This window comes from Accipiter gentilis, chromosome 3, assembly GCF_929443795.1.
Source record: "Accipiter gentilis chromosome 3, bAccGen1.1, whole genome shotgun sequence".
Classification (NCBI taxonomy): domain Eukaryota; kingdom Metazoa; phylum Chordata; class Aves; order Accipitriformes; family Accipitridae; genus Astur; species Astur gentilis.
The window spans coordinates 11,130,081-11,152,673 of record NC_064882.1 but is presented as its reverse complement, the minus strand read 5'-3'; the positions used below and the strand labels follow the sequence as shown (position 1 = coordinate 11,152,673).

Genomic DNA, 22,593 nt, shown 5'->3' with positions numbered 1-22,593 from the left:
TTTAGTCCTCAGTTCAATCTGACTTTAATTCAAAGGTACAAGCTAAATAAAAAAGGCACAACTTCTGCATTCCAAAAAAAATAATTAAGACATAAGGTGTAGTTTTACACCATTCTGAACTTTACATTTTACCTTTGATTATTACAATACATTTCCTTACATTATCCAATTTATAAAGTAGAAAATGAGGAAACAATGATGAACAAACTATCCATAAGCTTTTCCAGATAAACCATATGGTCTAGTGTTCCAACAGACAAAATCAAATTTTAAACACACAACAGGGTTGTTTAATGCTGTATTCCACTGGGTAAAATTGGATACAGAAGGTTGGATTTCTCCATCCCAGGTTCCCTCTTCAAACCACAAACTGTTCATGTGCAGCTGATAAGTACAGTATCTCTGAAACTCCCTTTATAACCCAGTGCATACATTGAAACAATCACTGGAGTGCATTTTTTCCCAGGGAAATGTGTAAAGAACCCAATTTCTGAAGACAGAAATGTATTCTATCATAGGGTTTTGAATAACAAGTTATTGAGTTCTTTTTCTACCGTGATGGGAAAGCCTCGCTTGGGACTTTTTGGTTTATATGACGAGAAGTTGCTATGACCATAAAGAAAAAGGTATACATATATCTGCATTACAAAGAATGTCCTTGTTACTGAGAGAGAAAGACTTTGTCAATACTACTAGCCTCAGACAAAAGTAAACATAACCTATGTTCATCTTTATGCATTAAATGTTTGCACTCTCAGGTACAAGGATGTTGGTACAGTTTGTTCCACCGTACTGTTGCATGGTATTAGTTTTGTTTTCTATCCTGTTAGCAACAACCTGTGTGGTTAATACACTCGCATGTGCTTTAAGTAGTGTGAAGCATTGCTAGTTACTACACTACATCTACAGCAAGAAATATGCATATTTGACATTCTGCCTTCTCCTCATTTAAATCTACTTCAACAACTTGAGAGCCTTGTCTCTTGGACAGCCAAGGTCACGATTTTTGAAGAAGGTTCACCGCAGGCAAATCCCAAAGGGCTATAGGAGTCTCTCTTTGTCTGGTCACATCAAAAGGAAGTTTTAAAAAGGGTTAATCATTGCTTTAAAGTAAAAAGGAAGTGCACTCCACAACAGAAGCTGCTGTTTATGCTCCTTTGGGCTGCTCATTGTGGAAATGTGTTTGACAGAAATTGGGATGAAAAGCTTAGAAACAGCTATTCCTAGAAATAGCTGCCTCAGAAAAAGAGGACACCCGATTAACCTTTTGGGGTATCATTAGCCTAGTAAATTGTGGCATACCACAGTGCAGAAACATATTATGCAGTTCTTTCTCTGAAAAGAAATCTTACTCAAATTTATACTCCAGCATATTCCTTATATTTGTGTTATTGTAGAAATTAAGTATTTCATTCTGCTGGTAAACCCCACCCCCATAAACTGAAATTTACTACAACCCTTACAGAACTGACAAGTTCCCAGCTTTTAAACCTGGGGCATAGGGGCTGGGCACTGCAGTATTTTGGAAGCACGTAAAACAAATCTTCAGTCAATAAAGTTTTTTGGCTGTAACTTGTGGGAAATACTTTCCTGGCAAAAAAAGTATGATTCACCTTGCCTCAGCCAAAAACTATATCCCCAGCTAAACACTCCTTTAAAATCTATTCTCATTGTGGTTAAGTAACTGAACAAATAGCTAATTTTTTTTTTACTGGCAGTGAGACAGGGAAGATGCATACCTATTTAAAATGTCTGTTTGCCAACTAGAGGTAGTGGAAGTAGGAAGTCCTGCATTTCAATAGATAAAAGCTAAGATGTATGTAACATCAGCAAAGGACGAGCACTAATATTATTCGGCTATAGGCATCCACAGAAAAGGGCAAACTATTTTTATGCATGGAAATGTCATCGTAAACACCATTCTTAGTTTTCCAGTTTCCTCTCACTTCCCTTCCAATACGATACCAAAGACGACACTTAACGACAGCTTACCTCTAAAGTTTAAGAAATAGTTGCCTGATTGTTGCCAATGGCTCATAGACTTTCTTTCACCTTGCAATAGTCTCCTACGGAAAATGGAAAGCCAATTATTGAAGCAGAATCAACTATGAGAAAAAGTGCGTTCTTTCTCACTAACTACAACTAGACTACATACCTTTTTAAAGTACATAAGCGTAAGAAGTGTTCTCCGTGAGGAGAAGCAAGCAGTCTAGCGAGAGCTGCAGTACAAATGCAGCTTCTTTGGTTTATGCTCAGGTTCAGAGAGAAGAGGGAAAGGGGGCAGGAACAGAAAGATGAAGAAGTCAGTTCCTACTTGCTAGTTCATCTGAAGCCAGTAAGTTTTTACCGTAAGGATGGGCAAGCACCAGCACAGGTTGCTCAGAGAGGCGGTGGGTGTCCATCCTGCAGGACTTCAAGACTTGGCTGGATGCAGCAGTGAGCAACCAGATCTAACCCGGCCTGCTTTGAGCTGAGCAAGGAGCTGAACGAGGCAACCTCTGGAGGTCCCTGCCAACTTAAATACCTATTCAGATGCAATCACAGAATAATTTATAACAGCAATTCTTTTTTCGGTAATACAACCTCTGCATTCAGGCTCACTGTATTCCTGCCATAGCAAGCAGCCTGAAGAGCATGGCACCCTTCAAGATCTATAGAAAATTAATAAGTCATCAGTACACGGCAAAAATCAGAGATTTTAGAATTTAACACCCAGAGAGGAAACAGCCCCCAGGACACTTGGTATATGCTCTTGTCTTGTTGATATAATAACTATTTCTGATTTAATTTCAATATCCCCTCCCCCCCCATCAAAAAAAAAAAAAAGAGAGAGAGCGAGAAAAGACAAGGGGTTGATTGACAAACTAATTCTTAATAGGAGGGAAGGCTACCAGTTTTTTGGAAGCTTTTACATGCTCTTCATAAGAAAGAAGAGCCCTTCTTTAACTCATCTTCGTAAGACATCTGTACTCTATTTGTAGGAACATACCTCAGGGAAAGCCTTATGGCAACATATTCAATTTCTTTTGTGAAATTTACAGCATATTATTCCATAGTTTATAGTTGTTAGAATAATCTAGATACTTGGCAATTTTACTTTTCCCCCCTCTTATGTTTAATTCCTTACTGGATACAGCCTTACGAACAACATAACTTGAATTTTATCCTAACACATTTTACAGGAAAGTTCCAAGCTAGTACAAAAACAGCTTGATTGCTCTAATTATAAATTTTAGGGTATCATTAAATACCATCCCAGAGAATATTTCTGTATTTTAGGTACCCCATGTAAATTCCCTTCCCCTCCCCCTTATGAATCTGTATGTAGCACTTCTGCTGCAAATTTTTATTCCAAAGTAGATTCTGGATGTACATATCTCCACTGCTAATCTAGACTACAAAGGCAGAGCAGAAGGATCATGTGGCTAACAGACAATACCTTAAATTTAACACTTACATGCTAAATTTTTCTTTCCACAAAATTAAACCTGTCAGCCCAGACCTGTTCATCATGAAGGAAACAACTCGGTATTCCAGCAACTTCTATTTCAAAACAAAAGACTAGGCTTACTACACTCATCTCTAGTACATGAATCATTAACATAAACTATCTCTTGATTCATGAACATCACAGCAGGCAAGACATTACTTTCTCCCATTCTAAATTTGCAGTTGATTTTTCCATGTTTATGTTGTTGGCATAGAGAAGAAGTACTGCATATTCACCCGCAGACACCTTCAGAAGCATACCTGACAGTCCTTTAGATTAAATACTTAGTGCAAGTACCTGTGTGGGATACTTCATCTGCTACACCAAAATCTATAAGAACATACTCCTATTAAGACATTAATATAGTTTGGCCTATTGGAGATCTCTTTGAACACTGGTGCCTAAGCCGTTTATCATACTACACATGGTACCGGTACAGGTAATCAATAATATTTGCAATTTAGCAAGACCGAAAAAGCAAGCCTACAATTCAAGACGACAAACACATGGCTTGCATAGGCGCTCTCAGTTATGAGGAATGTAAAGAAAGAAATTTTTTGCTAATGATGCATTAACAAAGCTATTCTGTTTGTTAAATACCATGCAGCCCACATAACATTAATTAGCGTAATCATAATCTGAATTGTTGACGTATTTTACATAAGAGAAGTACCATGCTTCATAAAGGCTTAACTAAATTTTTAGCGCATTTTCGTGAGTAAAATGGCATATTCTATTTTTGTCAATAACACATATTAAAAGGAAAGAAGCAAATTAAGACAAACTAGCAGAAAAAAAATAAATCTTATCACTGCCTTTAGAATATTCAGGTAGTTTCTGTGCTGTAGACACCACAGATACAAATGCCAGATTTTCTTTAATTCTTTTTCTTCCACAGAGATAAAACAGCCAACTGACAATACACTGGTAGCTGTCCTAAGGAATCCATTTCAACCTCTTGACACAAAATACTACACACTACAACATTTAGAAAAAAATAATTACATTTAAAGTTATTTCAGCTAACAAAGGTGTTAGCTTTTCCTATTTATGTTGCCATTTTACAGCCTTCACAGCATTTTTAGGAATCAACAGGATTATCCTTATTTTACTGCTTTTTAAATCAAAAAATAATTACTACATGAGCCAAAAGAATTGCTTCTAACAGTTCCCAGGGTGATCCCCACATCCCAAGAACCCTTCAGCTAAAGAAGTTCTGTCAGCAGCCTGAAAATAACTTTTTTTAGTGATTATCTTTGCTGCTTATCACTGTTTATTCTTCCTCTACCAATAAGCACCCAAATCTGGGGTCTTATCCATAAGTCCTACTGTATGGAGTACTGTGACAAAGACTGAAAGATAAAACCACGTAGTTGATCTACTCACATCTTTAGCTGTGCTACAACTTCAGTTCCTTATCACACAGCTCTATGCAGCTATTTGCTTGGGTGCGGGGTTTTTTTGGGTTTTGGGTTGGGTTTTTTTTGGGGGGGGGGGAGGGGGGGGGAGGTGATTTGGTTTGTGGTTTTTGGTTTTTTTTAATTAAGTCAAAAACTATTACTTTACAGGGAAAAATAATTGTTTAAGCATGGCTATAGTTTTTCCATCCCATATTAACATCTTTTAATCTCTTCCACTATTATCTGTAATTCTCTCGGTCATATGCAGGGAAAAAGAAACTTCAAGAGGATTTTAATATTTTTCTGAATTTTCTCATTTTTCCCTACAAATGCTTATCTTTCATCTCTTAGGCATGTCAGTGAATATTTCTTTTCCCACCAATATACCTCGTCTCACAATGCATGAAAAGAAGAAAATTCAGAGTACTTATCTAACACACACACGCTTTTTGGAAATTGTTCAAAGTGTATTGGTTTAGAAGGTTAATACTGACTGGGATCAAATTGGAAAGTTATTTCTATTTCCGCTTGCTAAAACAAAGCATCAATAAGAAGCAAATGAAAGATAACAAATTTCTGAATGCAAAGATGAAGGTGTTAAAAATACGTAAGTTATGTTCAAAATAGCAGGCTACTAATTCCTTTCCAATTTATGGAATTGTGCTATATGCTTCACACTATTACTCAGCAGAGGACATTCCACTGATCAGATATTATGCTGAGACACGAGCCCCATTTTAGCCTTAAATTTGTATACAAAGAAGCAGAATAAAAAGCATGTAACGAAAATGACAGAAAACCACGCTTGCTAATATATTCTCCTGAACAAACTCTCGATATTGTAGTGATAATGCTACTTACAACACAGAACACACACACACACAGAGCAGATTTATCTTCCACAAGCATCAGAGCACTTGACCAGGACTGGGACTATTCTTATTTCATAAATGGGAAAACCAGGGTGAAAGCTTATTTTTATAAATTCAGTGGCAGGCATGAAAATAATCACAGTCCATAATTACGACACCTTTACTGTGTTCTACAGATAACATTTAATATATTTAAATACTAATTAACTCTGATTTGTAATTTTAATACTGATTTCAGGGGAAACATGCTTAACTTTACCCAAATAACTAGTAAACAGCGCTTGCAAGCTGAAATTTAATATTGCTTTCTGTGTACCTCAAAACCAAGAATGTAACAGATGCAAGAAATACAGTATCTTGAAATAGCGCACTCTACTTTTCAAAATATCAAAGAATTGTATAAATATATCACCCATATCTACCTGAAAGGGCTAACATCTGTTACCAGTTTAATGAAAATACAGAATAAACAAGCTGCCCAGTATGTATTAGGGTATGTTTCTATCATCATGAAAACAATTTCAAATTGGAAATAATGTTTATTTACATCATCATTATTCTATTCTAGGGGTTTTTGCCATTTTTTTCTTTTGAAGAATCTTAGAATACTTTTGAACAGTTGTTTCACTCTCCTTACTCCCTCTGATACCTGTACATTTGAAATTTCATCCCCAGAATATTTCTGTAGTATCCCTATTCTAATTAAATAACACATTTTATTTTTATATCATCTACTTAGCAAAAAAATGTTAACTTTGTTTCCTATCTCACATTAACAAACTACATAGTAGCAACATTTTAGGCTAGAGACTGATTATTCTAATTATCCTCGGGCTTACAGCTCAGACAGATTCTTAACTCATAATGAACCCTCCTGTTTTCTTGCAGCAGCACATATTGAAAGCATTGCCTTTTTTTTTTTTTTTTTTTTTTTTTTAAAATAAGCCAGATAGAAAATTTTTGAGAATTTGCCACAGGCAAATAGTATTTTCTCCTGAACAATTTGATCTTACACTGTAAATTGTACACACAGTTATAAAGGTGCATGTTTCACTCACAGATCAATTCAGTAAACAGAAGCAAGAAATTTCCTGAAAGGGAAGGATTTTGCTTTAAGATCTTCCCCATCATCATTTTTTTCACTTACTTGGTCAGGAAAGATATATCAGAATGTGATATAATTCAGTGCTCTCCTCCATTTGAAGGGTACAGGGTTGTCGGACCACGTGTAAGAGCAATAATGGAACTGTAACAGACAAGCACTTTGTCTTTGGGAGACCACTCAAAAGATATTAACTACCCAGCATTGGCTAAGAGGCCTTCGTTGTCTCAGTAAAAATGAAAGTACTTTTGCTGAGTACTTCACTCAAACTCTGACCTTATGTTCCGAAAGTCAGAAGAACCTGTGTGACTCAGTACCTTTGGTCAGGTTCACGATAAGGTCTCCACAACGGATCACTGTACGGATGTAAAGCACTTCCTGGTCAAACACTCAAGTGTTTGTAAAGACTGTACTGTTTGTTCTGCTGTACCATCAATTTAAACCTTATTAACCTCCAATTAACAGCTGAAAATGACTATATATATATATATGAACATGCTACATGGCTCATGCAATTAGCTAAAGAGAAGTCAGTGAATAAAACAAATCATTATAGCGTGCACTCTGGTTACATTTTTTAAATCTTTTCGTATTCATTTTCATGAAAAAACCCCATCAAAGCCCAAAAAACAGCTTTTACAGAATACATATCAAGGATATTATCTTGACAACAACGGAAGTCCACACAGCAGTGTGCTTTATTGCATGACGTGACTCATCTTAGATGTAGGAGTGCAGTCGAGATGCCAGCCAATTCAGATATACAGCTTTCCAATATGAGGGGGAAAAAAAACCCAACCAAACACCAAAAAAACCAACCCTAAAACATAGTGAACAAAAGTGTTTCAGAAATGGAAACTGCTAAAAACCTCCCAAGGCCAGATATTCCATAGCCTAAGCTGCAAGCCTAGCTTAGTTACATGTAACCATCAGCATTGCAAAACTCTGTCTATAAAAAAAAAATCATAGCAACCGTGTCTAACATATAGCAGTGCTAAATCCAGCAAAATTAAGCGTTTTTGACAGAAAATCCTGAGATGGTGTCAGAGGTTTTTTTGTAGAAGACAAAATACTATGAAATATGGTAGTATGTTTTGTATAAAGTAAGGAATTGTACAGATAATGAAAATAAGGCAGTTTGTTCCAAAACAACCTTGAAGGAATATCATAAACGTGCCTCTTTGGGCCAGAAAAATATACCAGCACATGCACAAATATACACCCCACCCCTTCCCCAAAAAAACCACAACCAAATACTAAACCTACCACAACGGATTTTAGTCTCTTTTAAAAGGTCTTTAAAAAAAAAATTGTCTAGCAAAGGTAAACAGCTAATCATTATACCTGTATTGCTCAATACTCCCTATTCCAAACCAAGGAGCACACATTATTTTTCATTCATTTAATACTTTATCTGGTCTTTTCTTGCTTCCTTACACCTGCTCCTGCACAACCTTTGTTTAATATCTGAGCTCTGTTGTCATGGCACAGGTGAGATTCTAAAGGACCAAAGGCTAAAGCAGGGGATATCAAGTACATTCCTACTACAAATTGTTGAAATCTTTTCAACTGTGAATGTCTTATATCCAATGTGTACTTTCACTACAAATGAAAAAAGATTTTAACTTACTGTAGAGTAAGACCTAGACTTGTGCAGCAGAGATAAAAACCCAGCCTTTTTTTTGCCATGTGAGTCATGTATTAGATTCAGTTTTTAATTCTAAGAAAAATAATTTACTACTCCTAATCTTCACCCATGCAAAGCAAGTCATGGAAAATAAACCCAATTGTTTCCACAGAAAGTTGAACAAGTAGCACTTGTTCAAAAGCTGCCCAATTTTTATTTTTTAAAGTCTACCTACCTCTTGAAGGCAGTTCTCCACTCTCTTGCAATACTATATCAATGTTTCACTGATACTTAAAATTTGCAGACTATTGTCAGTGTGATTTATTTTTTTTTTTCCCAAGGTCAGCTTCACACATTATGCCTTGAAGTATCAGATATATCTCTAATAGAAGCTTTCTTATATTTCTCCTTGAAGAACCAGATTGAACTCAAGTTTCTAATTGGAAGCCATGATTTCCAGCTTCACCCATTCCTCAGTAACTGCTACACAGCATCAACACCAGCCAAGAAAAACAGTAACAACCCAAGCCTTCTTGAGTTCAGCTACTTATAGGATTTCTCCGTTAGCAAGTTCCATATGTTTTCTTCATCTCAAAATACCTATTGTCAGGATAATCCAAGCTCAATTTTCTTCCACTGTCGCATTGTTGAGTCTGTTCTTGATACTTTGGAACTGAAAAGGTGCCAGACCATTAAACCTTCCTGGCTTATCCAAAACACATAACAAATCTCCTCCATATGCAAGCTTAAGAAAATGTCAAAACTGACAGCATGACTCAAAGATCAAAAAAAGAAGGGGTGGGGGAGGAAGTTTATATGCCTTATTAATACATATTAAAAAAACCCTCATTATTGCAGGTTTTTGTGTAGCACAAAGGAAGAATCAAGTATTGTTACACAGTCTGCTAAGCAATTTTTATACCACCAAAACCGCAACATGCTATAATAAATTTAATTAAAAGACAATTTTTGACAGATAAGTCAATACAGATGGCTTTTGCATATTATTAATTTAAATCCGATACTCTTATCACAAAACCTACCTTTTAAACAAGAAAACTTACTATAGAAATTTCATTTGTTTTGTAGGCTGAAACACAACTGCTTAAAATGTTTGAAGTTGCATACTTCACTTGTGTGTATTTCAACCATTTAAAATAGATCATTTTTATACTGTGGTCACAACTGGCTGTTGTCAGCTTTGTATATAAGCTTTCTGCTTATAATGTACTTACATCCGTTGATGCGGTTAAATCAAGGATCCTGCCTTACCATACTAACACTTTAAATTGTTTCACAATTCCCAATAATAATGCTCTCTAACCTCTAAAAAAACTCAACAAACAAACCAACCAACAAACAAACCTAAACACCAAAACCCAGAAAATAGAATACTTTTATACCCCATTCCTCCATTATTTATATTGCATAATTTATAAAAATCCAAAAATCAAACTGTGAGGTCATCTTTCAAACTTTAAATGCCAGATAATTAAGCAACAATAAACAAAAGTAATTATTGTCTGAACCTTAAGATATTTGTCAAATCATGAATATTTAGAAAGCAAATCTGATTTCTAACAAATATGATTCTTTCAGCTAATCTCAAGCCATAAAACACTTACTCAAACACATTTATTTATTTTTTTAAGTCACAACTGTCTTTCTCTTGAGGTTTTGACTGAAGAGTTTCCATTGAGTAATTTAGCAGCACTTCTCTCCCCAAAATCAGGCTAAGGGTATCTAGGAATCTGTCCCAGATTAGCAACATAATCCTCCCCCCCTCTCCCCAGACACCTATGACCAATTTACTACTAGCATTTCCCTCCTCCTTTTAATCCTGTTTTTACCTTTAGTCACAATGGTTTATCTTCTCCTCTCTGATCAATACAGTTAAAATGACCAAACTTTTGTCTGAGCCCATTCCCTCAGGCTATCTTCACAAACTCAGCCTTTCCTCACCCATTCTGTAGCAATTATTTCCAACTAGTTAAACTCAGAAATTCTTATTTTTAATTAAAATATGCATTAGTGAAATACACTGAAAAAACAAGCACACCTCTTTAAATCTCGTTTTGAAACCAGGATTGTGATTTATTTCATCAGTAACAAAATATGGTCACACAACCAAATTTCCAAGAGTACTAAAACTTTTGACCTTTTTTTTTTTTAAATGAGTTATTCTCTAAGCTTTCTGAAATGGCAGTGACCATGTTCTCAGTACTCACCTCTGTTGACACACTGTCAGCTACCTGTATTTGGGTTTTTTTGCAGAGAAGTTTTGCGTACTAAGATGAGTCAAATAAGCCTTCAACCAGCGTAGGCAGGGAAGAAAAAGGTAGCAGAAATCATAGGAGTAAAGCGCCTCTGCATTACGTAAAACACAACAGGCCATATACTAATCCTTACGACAGATGGTGACCTTGTGATTGGCAGGTGGTAGCGAAATGGGCACCTCAGTATTTACAAAAGTTAATGGAAAGCTCCACAGACCATTTGTGCTGGAGGTGCTGGCCAAAGCTGGTATAAAGCCATCACCATCACACACTGGAAATCTTCCACCACAGTCCATGCCAATGGCTCTAGACAACTCCTTTCAGGAGCCATTGGCCAAGGGGAATTATTTGGACACACTGGGCCCCTGACTACTCAGAAGTATTGTGGTACCAACAGACATTGGAGTGCGGGCTAAGAGGCATGCTTTGAAAGGCAAATCTTGACCTCCATGATAAGTTCAGTACTTGCTCTTAAATGGATCACTGCTTGCCCCCAGTTTGCTAGTGCAATGAAAATATTAAGATCCCAAAGATTTATTTTGTCATGCAGACATTTTTGGTGTTGACAGGACAACATTGTACATGGGAGGTAGTTCCTTCTAGAAAGGTTCTCCCTTTCAGTAACATTAAAATCAAGCAAAGACCACAGTTATTTCTTTAGTATTTATCTTTCAGATAAACCATAGTGTGGTAAACAAAGGAAAAAAATATAGAGAACACCATCAGGGATCCCAATATCCTCTGTTTTCTACTCTACACCACAGAGAACCAGGTCAATCAGGGAGCAATATGATGTCCTGTCAGAACAACAATTCCACCAGCAGATTATGAAACTTCCACCTAATAGTTATTTCTATTTCACAATATACACAATTTTTTTCCTAGCCACAATTTCTTATTTTTATTTCTGTTATTTCCTTGACACCGTTACCCAACCTTTTAAGTATAGCTTTTAATATTTTTACAACCTTCACACTTCTGTATTTATAAACACTTAGTCCCTACTTATATATCTTTTCATAATCTATGTTAAGATTCATAGTTTTTACTTCTTAGCCTAACCACTTACTGTAATAGAGGACCAAGACTCAATCTGACACCAATTTCATACAACTCTCTTCCCCACAGTAGACCTGATCAGCTGTTAGATCTAATCATTTATATGCTCTCTTCTTTTGAAGAGCTTTTAGTATAACTTCACTGCTTATGTATTTCAAAATTCCACAATAAAGTATAAGTAACTAATTTGTAGAGTAAATGGTGTGTTCTTATGCTATTCCTAATGAATCTTTGCTTTATTCGTATGTGCAGGGCATAACCAAAATCTTGAAATTCTAAAGAAAACATAGCAAAAGTTTCTGATGGTTGGGGAAATAAAAAAAACTTTAGAGGTGACAAAGATAATTCAGGGTCAAAAGAGAACAATAGAAAATTGAGATTTTGGCATGTTTATTATTGAAATATCCATAAAATTAAAAATTTCAAGTCAGATAACATTCATCAAGATAATTTAGAAATGGTAGTAAAATGCAATCACTATCATTTTGAAGTCATTGAAGGACTATAAACAATAGCATGGTACACTAAGAGCAAGAATAATCTCATATCAACACTTTATTAATACAGTACTCCAGTCTAAAGAGATATACCCATAAAGATGTGAATTACATACAGAACAAAGTACAGGAAACAACTATTTGCTCATCAGGGAAATCAAGCAGTGCCATATTATATAAGTACCAACAATGTTATATTATATGAAGTCCTGGAATCAACTGATGATTCAAACACTGTGTTTTCATGTCAAAAAAAAAAAAGTAGCAGAGAAATACTGCAAAAATAATGCCCTTCTAATACATTCATACCAAGTTGTATCACTCAAAGCAACTTGTGACAAGAAAGACTATCACGAAGTAACAGGTATTCTAAAATTTAGTTCTTCTACCTGATCACTTTTATTTTCATAAAAGTCTGTATTTCGTTTATTTGCTCAAGTACAAACCAGCAAGGAGAACTTGAATATCACCTCTAATCAAGACAATCACTAATAATACCATCTGTTTCCAAATTCAGCAGCATGAACATTTTGAACATACACTCTAAGGAGGGCTCACTATTTTCTGCAGTTGCTCCTTGCACTCCTAAGTGAACTGGGTCCCTTTGACCCACCTTCAACAATACTGAGAAGGACTCTGATAAAAGCAATGCCAAGGTATAAAAGATGACAAATCGGGCTTATCCGAAAAAGCCAAACAAGAAAACAAAACAAAACAAAAACCAACCTGTAATTTGAGACACTTGCAACAAAAGATAACAAGAAATCTGTGGGGTTTGAGGTATGGGTAATTCAGAACTGCATTGAGAAAATAAGACTCTTTTATTAAAGTGTTTCATTTAGCAGAAACAATGTTTTCGGAGTGAGAAGTTGGTATGACGACGACATTGATGCAGTCCAGGTCAATCTGTTTTATGTATTACAGAAAGTATTTTTAATACTAAAAATGTACCGTCATGCCACATCTACACAATGAAATTTTCACCCTGATAGTAGATCTATACTCACACCCTTTAAGTAGGAGCACATTTTTACATGCTGTTCTTTCTTCAGTTCTTTTGCGCAAAGATCAGCAAAGATCTCTAAAAATCCTCTGTGAATCAGAAACCCAAAATGCCTTTGCAATATTTTCAGTTTTCATTGTGAAAAGCTGTGACATTTTAAGTTAAATTCAGTAAAAAAAACAGGACCATGCGCTACTGACCTGCTAAGGTTTTGGTTCAACTTGGCTGTACATTGCAAGTGGGTTTGATTGAGCAGGCATTATGTAAATGGATGGACTTAAATAAAAGGCAGCTCTTGCGTATTAATCCAAGGCCTGGGGTGCTTTCAGAGTAGGCTGGAGACAATCCCAGACACCTGGCCTTTGAAAGACCACCGAGGGAATATGCAAGGGGAGAGGGGGAGGGAAGGTCAGTAAAAGCAGCCCAAAATGAAATTTAACTGAATTCAAGCCTGTCTTAAAGCATCTGGGTCAGCAGCCTTGGAAAAGTTTCTTTTTAGTTATCAGATGCTGAAATATGTTTTTCTATCTTAAGGACACAAAATGCTTTCCAAAGTAACACATTCTACATACTTCAGGATTCAACAAGAAGTACTACTACCTGGGAACAAGAGATGTTTTTAACTATAAGTTCAGAATGCATTTTACCTTGGCAGATTCAATATTTACCGTCTCTGCCTTGGCATGGTTAAGCCTCTCTGGAAAAGAGTCAAAAGCAGCTGTGCCATTTGAATCGTGGAGATGCAAATCTGAAGAGGACAAACTCGGCTATCAACTGGAAAAGCTACTGCTATATAATCATGAACAACCACGGGTTTAAGCTAGACTGGACAGATGCTAAAACATCAATATAATCAGGTGTCCAATACTCTGTTTCAACTGTCCCCTCTGTCTTCCCACACCAGAGCCTAAAGCAGGTTCTCTGCAAACTGCCTTAAAAAAAGGAGATTAAACTGATTTTCTCTTGGATTCTTTCTCCTCTTATGGCTATTTGTTCTCTTTGTAATGGTTTTGGGGTTTTTTTAGGTGTCTGTCTTAAAACTCATGAATTAAGTAGGAGCAAACAGAACATTTGCTATTTCTTCTTTCCGTGATTGTCAGACTTATTATATAGTCTCCTTACCTATATGCTTCTCTATGTTACTTCCCCTCCATAGAATCGATTTTCAGTTATTTATCCCTTTTTGATAAATTCCTGACTCCTCCATCCTCCCAGTCATTTTCCTGTTGTCTTCTCACTTAGCCTCTTACACCTCCTACGTATTCTTCATCCGACGCAGACATTTGGTTGCCTGTTTGGTTCTCCCCTCTCACAGATCTGGGGAAGCGGCCAGTGGGCATATGTGTTAGCTCCTGACCAACAACCCAACCAGCACCCTAGCAGCTCTGCAACAATCACAGCACCTGCTGCCTCCCACACAGCTGACCCAAAGCCAACAACTGCAAAAACAAAGAAAGGACAAGTGAGAAGCTACTGTGAGGAGAGGATGTTGATGTCAATAAAACGAAACTTTTGGAAGCCTATCAGAACTACCTGATGAATTTGCCATCCATCAACTATTAGCTTGTTACAGGAAAAGGGTGCCACCTGGTGCCCAATCCATCTTCCTTTAGCTAGTCACTCCACCTGCTCTTTCGGCTTTTCTGTCCTTTGTTCTCCAGAAGATTGCCTACTTCTCTAGCCCGAGTCCCCAAAACCTAACATACTCCTATAATCTCTTAATTCCATGCGAGTTTTCAGACCTTGAAATGTTTTCGAACTTATTATACCCTGAAAGACACAACAAATATGCAAGTAATGTCACAAACCCATACACCTAAACAAGTTACCAAGTAGGAAATTTCTAGCTTGATTATCCAACAGGGAACTTGCATAAATCAACCTGAAGACTTCTTGGTCAGTAATTAATTAGACAGTAGGGCCGGAATCATGTGTTGCCTCAAAGGATGGGGTGAGAGAAAACAGAACCACCGGAACTTTGCTCTAGAAAACCTGTTTAAGAAATGAAACGTTTTTCCTGTTATTTTGCTCTTGAGCTCTACCACACTACACCCAGCAAAACACTGCTTTTATTTCCTACAGTGCTGCTCACTGCTATCCCAACACAAATAAAAACTAAGGTAGTTAGATCCTGATTCCTTGAGATGGATATTTAATAATTTCTTGACTGTATAGGATGCTTTACCTGTGTAACTACATAAAATATAAGGATCATACTGAGTCCAAAGCAGAGTTTCTGTCTCTGTTTATCGCATGAGGAAAATCTCATATTATTATTTTGGGGGAGATCTGCAGTGAATAATAATCTGCAGAAAGTGCCCTAATCAGCTGCAAGGCCTCTGAGATTGTTTGTGAGTTGGGGAGGAGATACTTCCCCTCATATTTGCCCTTCTCTAATTCCAAGCAACCCATTGAAATTCAGGTTTATGAGATGCGAATGTTTCCTATTATTCTAGATTTTCACATCTCTCCGCTTCCCTCACTCAGCTCAGTGAGTGTGGCCTAGAAAATGCACATAGGCTCCAATGATTGGCAACTTTGATCTTCTGAAACTGTTTAGTACTAAATACAATATTCATATGTTTGGGTAAAACACAGTTAAAGAAACAAAAATAAAACCCTTCCTTTTATTTATTTCAAAATGGAATTCATACTTCATGTGTCACACTGAACTGAATCACACTTTTTTTTTTTTTAAGATTCCTTTTAATTTAAAGACAAAACATTTCCAAGTATTTATTTATACTAATACTAGTCTTTGTTGTAAAGCGGCTGTGTATTTTGTGCCATTTCAACATCCAACTTCTAACTACAGCATCTTGAGCGATAATGGGAATATATTTGTTTTTATTAATACATTTAGGTTGCAAAAGAACTTCAACCCAATGATGCCAAAAAGAGTGCCTCTTTAAACAAAGGTTTAAAGTAGCCTAGATGCAAAAAATAAAACACAAATATACTACTCTATTATAAGCAAGATTATTTTCCCTTTTGTTTTGATAATTAAAATATTTTATTGGTTAGTTTCATTGGGGGGGGGACCACCAAGAAAAGTTCTATTTTCCCTACTGCTATTCCAGAGATTAACACTAAGTTAACAGTAATTTTATTAGGGCTTTCAATAGCCTTTCACTGAGGCCTCAGTATAATGTTATTTAACAAGTGGGCATGTGCAAATAAAACATTTTCGAGTTTCTAGACAACTGTGTTCTAGATTTTAAGCTTTTAATTCCATATTATGCATATATTCACATACTTATACGTATTGAGTTCTATAATTACCTATAATACCTGCATACACAAGTATTTATACACACACAATTATACATGTATTAATACATACTAAATATACTGTTCTTATAAGATACTTTAAAAATATGCCAGATAATATCAACAGGATTGCTCTGAAAAAAAAAAAAACCCAAACAACTGAAACAGAATTAAGAACTGTACCCTACTCATTCTTCTAAAAAAGAAAGGTGAATGACAAGTTAACTCACATGATGTGCCTGCTAAATTTAACAGAAATATCTAACTTTTTTTGAGTGTTCTAGGGCAGGTAATTGCAAAGGCAGAGAAGGAACTGAAAATCCCATTCCCTAAAACGAGGCAATTCCTTCCTAGTCCGAAGTACATATTCTTTTTTAAATGTCAATATCCAAATGTCTATTTCCTAGTTGTGAAGTCATTTATCCCTCCCAATCAGATCACAGAGCTTCCAAAAGACAACTATCCATCAAGTATGAGGCTGTTTACTGCTCATTTATTCAACAGCTTAAAAAGTGTCATTCTCTATGCTCTGATCAGTTATAATTTCCTGACCTATAGGCTGATGAAATGATCAACAGAGAACAAGATGAGCCCTTTTATGAAGCAAACATGTAAGAATCTTAGTATTAATAATATAAATGAAATTTAAATTAGAGCAACATTACTGGGAAGTAATATTTTTAAACCACTGCTAGTTATGATACCTACAAAAAAATAAGCTGCGTTGAACTGGAAGTGAGAACAGAAGCTCTGCTCTCCATTACTCCACTGCAGCTAATAACATGCCAGACTCTGCATTTATCTCTTGCTGTAACACTGTTCCCATAAGGAAATCCATAGGCAGAGCTGACAGAAGATTCCTTGGCAGAGCAACTTCTTTAGAAATGCCAGCCAGCCACAACCGAAAGACAGAAGACACAAGACATTGTTCAAAAAAATACCCATGAACCCTTATAATACCTTTCAATAGGCAATAATATTTGTGTGTAAATTATGAGATTTACTATATATCCATTCATTAAAATTGAAGGATTACTATTTCCACACACACCGTTCCCAGTTACATTTTATGAAAGCTAGAGCTTTAAAATTAATTTTGAAATAAAAAAGAAAAAAGCTAACAATCAAACAGCAAATATTGAGTTCGCCGAGAAAGCCCAAATCATTGATTTATTCCTAATCATCTAAAAAACCAAGTCCAATATAAAACATTTTTATATATCTCCTTAATGCAACACGTAACAAGCATCAGTGAAAACACTGCTTCAGTCAAAGATTTACACAGTCTGTAATATGGTTGACTAATAAGATTCTATTACAGCTACTGATTGAATACATCTAAAAGGGTTGTTTTGGGGTGTGTTTTTTTTAACTTGGAATAAGATCAAAATGCTTGCAGATTTCAGATTTCTATTAGACACAATAATTATATGCTAAACTAATTACAACTAAAGCAAAACCTGACTTACAACTAATTAAATTTTACTGCATGAAAATAAAGCATAGTCCTTATTTAACACAGGGCACAGCTATAAATGTTTATGAACTCTCCAGTCTGTATTTATTTCAAGCAAAATGCCTAGGTCACACTGACAAAGTTGGAACGTGGCATGATTTGGACACCAACTAGCTAGCTTTATAAAGTCATTCATATGCAAGACAATAAAAATCAGATCAACATTCCTAAAATTGTTGCTTATACTGCTAAGAAGCAAACCTAAATGAGAAATTCTCCATTAACATCCTATTTCATTTTCATGCAGATCTTCATTGCAGTTTTACAATAAGGATCAGGTTTAAATTTCAGAAGTACATAAGCAACTTAGGAGCTTAAGTTCAATTATCAAGGCTTAGAGCTAGATTTTTTTTTAAAAGCCTATTCAGACCTGTAAAGATGCTGACAGGCAGCTTCCACTGAATATGAAGTTAGGTATTTTAGTTTAAAACCCCACTACTTGACCAGCTCCTACATGGCAGCAATATTTTTAATTTTAGCAGAACACTAGCATGCTTGTACATGCCTAAGTAAACGAATCAATGCTTCCAGCAGAAGAAAGCAAAGCAGGAGGATTTAGACATCAAGAAGGAAGGGTGAATATGATCTCAAACAGCAGAGAAAACAGAGGTTGAAAGAACCAGCTGAAATCACCAGACACCAAAGTTAAGCAGGAACAGCCTATTGCTTTCTCCCGGTTTTACAGACCCTTTACAGAATACTGAAAAGTGTTGTTCTCATTTTACTATTACCAAGCTATTTCTGCTGAGTTCATACCTCTGCTAAATTTTTTCCTGCCCTCCTCCCCTTACGGACCAAGGGCACCACTACCATACCATTTGCTTGTGTGGTTGTTGATCTTGTCACAAAATCCTAGGTTTCTTAACAAATGCTGCATAATTTAGAGATTTTCTTAATGTAACAACTTATGTGAGAATTTAAGATTTCATTAAAGAATTAAAAAAAAAAAGTAAATACCCTTCACAAAGATAAAGACAATCTTAAAGGCTCAAAACCTAAAGGCAAACGAAACTTTTATGTGCTCTGCCTCAGTTCTGTCCCATTCACTCCTACCGATCATGCAATCTCCATGTGTAAAATGGCTGACACTTACCATCCCTTCAAACCATGAACATCTAAAATCAGCTTCCTACCAGAAACATCTTTTATGTATATAAATTTCTTAGGCCGTGATAATTATGAAAAGTATCTTGCCTCCCCCCCATCATATAAAACTTCTGATCAGATGGCACAAATAGAAAACTACAGAATGGAATAGCAAGGGGCTAGCATTCAAGCAATTTTATGAGCAACATAGTTAATTAACCCCTGTATGCTATAAATCTCTAGTCTTTTCTTCTTTCTCCACATAGCTCATGCTGTAGGGCACTGTTAAGGTGTCTCCCCTCTACCAAGCCACTTGGACTCTAACATTATGGGAACTCAATGCCTTTGGAATCTTTTCCTGACTCTCATGTTTGTCTAAAATTGGCTAATAGGTTCAAAATTATTACAGTGGGACTGATGTGCCCATGGTAGGAACCTGTAAACTCTTTCTTTAGAAAACCAAGCTAAAAACATAGAAAGAAGTAACAAGCTCAGGGAATAATAAAGCAGATGAATAAAGAAAAAAAAAAGAGTAGATATTTGAGAAGCAAAACACCATACAGAATGAAAAAACCACAGAGGAATAGGAAAAAAGAACAGAAAAATATGAGAAGAAAAGCAATCACATAACTGCTTCAGTTACACCTACGCATTCTGCATGCATATGCTTCCTATGTTTTATCACATTTCACTGAAAAACATGCTGGTTTTGTCTGAGCAGAAGAAAGGCATCTAACTATTGAATAAGCAGGGAAGTTAATAAAGCAGATATTCTGAAACAATTTTATGCATCAATGCACTTGTATAACAATCTTTTAAATATAACCATGATCCTCTCCCTATTGAAGATTTTCATCAACTTGGTTCAACTTAAGTTATTTGCAGCAGCCAGAAACCACAAGGGGCTTGCTACCTTAACTTTAATTTCCTAAAAAATGTTTACTTTCTTCCAGATGGCAAGATTAAATTACATAAACGCTGTCAGCAAGTTGAATCCTCAAATGTATTCATTTCCACCACAGAAGCTTCAAAACCATCTATAATTTTGTTACTGATGTTTGGAAACAGCTGTAGCTGACATGGCTATGTGTTGTATATGTCAGCGTTAAAGGATTAAATATTCTTAACCCCCAATGGAACAAACCTGCTCTATTAGCAAGACATAGTGTAAGGTACATCAGAGACTATTACTACAATAGAGATGTATTATTAGTTCATTGATAAACAAAAAGGTCAAAGATGCTGTATTCGGCTTTCCTCTGGAGAAATGCGGGGGGGGGGGGGGGGGGGGGGCTGGAATTTAAGACATACTGGTATTTTAAATACCACATGGTTTTAAGGGACATATTAAACTTACTTCCTGGCTATAGAAAAATCTATTTTTAGAGACTTTTATGCAATCTTAAAATAATGACAACATGCAGTTCTACAATAAAGACTTCAGAAAAAAAAATCTTTTCTGTTCCATTTTCTGTTTGTGCTTATACAAAAACATAATTTATACAAACAATGTATCATGAGTAAATCAAAGTGCATACTTATGAATAGTCTTCTTTGGGAAAGGGTCCTTTATATGACTGAACGCCCCAGGTACGTTACTGAATTCAAGAATCGTGCTGATAGGAGTTGTAGCTCCTGATATCTTCACCTAAATCAGAAAAGTCCCAGGCCAGGAATCAGCTGCAAAGCTGCCTACTTCAGTCTTCTGGTTAGAAGACTGATGAATGGAGCAACAGCTTATCATCATTAGGAAAAAAACAAGCAGTCTGATACAGCCAGGAAGGTGACCATTCCACTTTGCTGCAACAGACACCTGCCCACTTACTTGTGATCTCAGTGGGGCTGAGGGAGCAACGACAGCTCCAGCTTTGCCTGTGAATACTATGAAAGACAGCATCTTTATAAAATTATCCTACATGGATTACAGAAATCAATGAATCTGTGGCTTTGCACACACGCACTCTACACGCATACACTTTACGTGCACTGACCACATGTACAAGTCTCAAAGCCCTGTATTCCTGACCCTACTATTTCATGGCATTTTCACATTAAGGTGAGTAGAAGGTATTTAAGTAATGTTGCAATTTCCTTATCTACATTTGTTCAAAAGAATCTCCTTTATAAAAAGCACCCGATACTAAATTGTCCACGTCAAGAGGAGCTTTCTCTCCAGCTTGAATGGGAGCAGAGGTAAGTCCCACCGCTGTGGAAAACTGGGAAGCAGGAAAAAACCTGCATATGACCAACATGATTCCTGGTACCTTACTGGGAATTTTGTGAACTCTTGCAAAAATTAGATGATGAATTAGGGCTACCCTAGAGAGTTCAGCATTTCAGCAGATCACATGGAGAGCTCACTGGTCTTAGTAATACCAGAGATATTTTCTCCTTGCAGATGGCACAGCATTTTTTCCTCTTAAATATTTCCTGAGGTACATTTTAAATTCAACATCTTTTTTTCATTAGACTTTCATGTCTTCCCTTTTTCCCCCGTACTTTTCAATTCAGTTTTGGCTATTGCAAGAAAAGCTCTCCTGTTTGTCTGTTTCTACCCTTCACTGAACACTTCCAACCCCCTTCAGAGGGTTGCATGATAGGGAGGAGTAAGAGACTCACGTTTTCCCCCTTTTGAGCTCCACAAGCATTGCCAACTCGCCTAATTCCAAATCTAGATGAGGTTGAAGATTTTATTTCCTCACTTTAACACATGATGATCCAGGCTGTTCCTTTTGTCCCCATTAATTTAGGGTATTCTCTGGCAGCAGAGACACTGAAAGCCATAATCTGGGGCATCGAAATGAACATTGGCAGGAACAGACTGTTCCATCAATTTTGCCGCCACTTTCCCAGAGATGCAAGCTGTTGAGCGCCCTGCCATTGGGAGAAAGTTGTCCTGTGGCAAAATGCTATATAAAGTATAATCACTATGATTAAAAAAAAATTTCATCTGCCTTAACTTACTTGAAATTTGGGGGTTTTTGCACATATGACATATCACACTCCAACTGTAATACACAGTAAGTTTGGAGGAAGAAACAGGATAGCAGAACAGTGCAACAGGTATCTGTAAAATTACTAGTTTTCTTCGTAAATGTTTATATGCTTATTCATATAGCATGCAAGCAGTTATATAAGTAGAAATATTTTCTTAGTGACATAATACTCTAAAAAGAATAAGCTGGTGATTTACAAAGACTAGCTTTTTTCCTTTTCAAATCCAATATAACTCTATATCTCATATATTTCTGCAATCCAAGGTAAAAAATGATGTTTACACAAAGTATTTTGAAACAGAAAAACGTAGACTCTGCAGAAGGCACAGGCAACCTGATTTACAAAGAAAACAGCATATAAAATGACCCCTGTATCAAAGTTAGAGCAGATGCACACTT

At 36.2% G+C, this 22,593-nt stretch overlaps 1 protein-coding gene across 8 annotated transcripts in view; it reads right to left on the bottom strand.

Annotated features, from left to right (window-relative positions):
• Positions 1-22,593, bottom strand: part of TENM3 (teneurin transmembrane protein 3) — a 478,347-nt gene that overhangs the window by 387,736 nt on the left and 68,018 nt on the right. The gene's annotated exons all lie outside the window — the stretch shown is intronic.